The following is a 2,462-nucleotide window of genomic DNA, read 5'->3' as shown; positions in this document are numbered from 1 at the left end:
TGAGAGAGTTCAGAAATTCAAAAATGTTTGAGCTGGAGGTTAAAGACGAAGATGGTGATGGCGCCATTCTTTTAAATATCAGGGTTTTAGTTTAAAATATATTTAGTTGAATCCGTTTACTAAACGAATTCATCGTTTGCCCTAGTGGCCTCACATGCGCTCTTAGTACTCTCTTGCCCACAAGTCTGGGGTTCGAATCCCCCTCGCCCCATAATTTTTTGATTCTTTTATTTTTCAATGATTTACCACTTGTTTGAAAACATAACCAAATGGGTGTGTGTTATAATCACCAAGCACGCGTTGGCCCAGTGGTGTTATTTTGAGCTGGTGACTTAAAGGGCGTGTGTTCAAACCTTGGAGGAGACAAACCCAATTTTTTTACCACTATTTTCTTTTATTCTCTACACAAACTTCACATAATTATTTCACTTATCATATTAGATCATTTTCTCTTCATTTTTCACACACTTGTTTTTTTAATATACATATTTTATGAATAATCAAAAAAATCACAAAAATATTATTTATTTGATATATTTTTATTAGGTTTAAAATGGTATGTTTTTAAGAATTTTAAAATACTTTTAATACATATTTTCTTTAAAATTTCAAAACCTAAATATCTCATAAGTATTTTAGTAAGAAAACCCTAATCATTTAGTTCTTAATTAGGTATAGACTTTGTCTTTACCCTAATTAAGTTGACATTTGTCAATTTTCAAAACTGTTTTCAATCTCCGATCAAACGGACGATCCAGGTTTTCAGACAACAAAACCTTGTATCTCCTCAACTGTTTCTCATAAACAGTAAAAAAAATTTAGTGGGCCTCTAATAGAATGTAAGACCCAACACCTTTTTCTTTTCATAGTTTGTTTTCAAAAACTGTATTTACAAAATCTTCTTTATGTTTTCAAAACATTCTTCTGGTATTTGAAGGGCATTATTCCCGGTGAAACTCTTCAGATACCTATGTGCCCTTTGTCCATCTTCACTTCTTCTGTTTTAAAAAAGAAAACCTTTAACTGTTTACAATAAATATTCAACTGTTATCAATAAAATTGCTGGTAAGACTTTGTACATACATCTTCAAAGGCCTCCACTCCATCCAGATTAGGCTTTATAGCTTTCAATTTACAGTCTTTATTTAAATTACTGTCAAATATAAACTGTTTATATATTAGAACTACGTCTGAGTATAAACCTTAGGACAGTTAAACTATATATATATATATATATATATATATATATATATATATATATATATATATATTATAGGAATATGGCCTAGGATTGAGAATGTCTTCCCGGTGAAGGCTCTTTCCTAATTAGAGATCTTTAGTTCAAACCCTCAAGATGAATTATTCCCGGTGAAACATCTTGAAAAAGCCTTAGAACCCAAACTAGGATACATCCACCCAAGAGGAATTATTCCCGGTGAAACCTCTTACCCATTTGCTTAGAGCCAAAATAAGTTCAGAAACCACATAGCTTTCTCTTGTGCTATAACAAGGACCCTCGATGACCCTCGACTAGCCTCCTCTTGGGCTTTGTACAAGGACCCACAGGCTTCTTATAAACATAGGAACAGGTCTTTAGTTACCTTTCAGCTTACCCTGGTGAGTTCCTTCTATTCCTTAAACTAGACTTTTAAACAAGCCAAGATTGCCTCAATCTCAGTATTGAGCACACCTTTTGGAATGAGAGACATGGACAGTCTCTGTCACCCTTATCTTTCACTAATTTTTCCTTAGCAGAGTCTAGGATCCATAGTTATCTATCCTCAATCAGAGTCAGCCTTAATCTTGGGCTTTAAACAAGAAGTCTCAATTAGATAATCTTTCTGCTATTATCCATAAATCCCTGGAAAGGGTTAGCTTCCAAAAATCAGTCTTTTAATAGATAATTTCACCAGCTGAGTCAAAACCCCTGGAAAGGGTTAGCCTCCAAAAATTAAACTTTTAAAAGATAAATTCTCCAGCAGACAAAATCTCTGGAAAGGGTCAGCCTCCATTCATTCTATAAAAAGATAATCTCACCAGTCTCAGTCAGTAAAAGACATATTCCTTAATAAAGAGTCAGCCTCAATTCTGGGCTTTGTACAGAACACAAAAACTTCTTAGTTTAAGTCAATCCCCAGTAGAGTTATCTCCCAGAGTCAATAAAATAATAAATCAATAAAAAGCCTCAAGCTTGGGCCTCATACAAGCCAGCTAAAGTCAAATCTTTTATATAGTAGATAGACATAGCTTATCTCCATAAAGAGATCTTTCCCTATCTCACCACATTCAAACAAACAAACATTACATTACATTTTAATTTTAATTAGTCTCCCATTTAGGATTTCGAAAGGCATGCTCTGGCAGTAAAACCCAGGCATGTGGTAACTTTCCCTAATTTGGATGAGCATCTTTCTTTCATTCAAGACGCAGTTGACTGGTATACTTGCACATACACAAGTAAG

The sequence above is a fragment of the Vicia villosa genome, linkage group LG1 (genome assembly GCF_029867415.1).
Source record: "Vicia villosa cultivar HV-30 ecotype Madison, WI linkage group LG1, Vvil1.0, whole genome shotgun sequence".
Taxonomy (NCBI): Eukaryota; Viridiplantae; Streptophyta; class Magnoliopsida; order Fabales; family Fabaceae; genus Vicia; species Vicia villosa.
The sequence above is the reverse complement of the archived record's forward strand: the minus strand, read 5'-3'. Positions refer to the sequence as shown.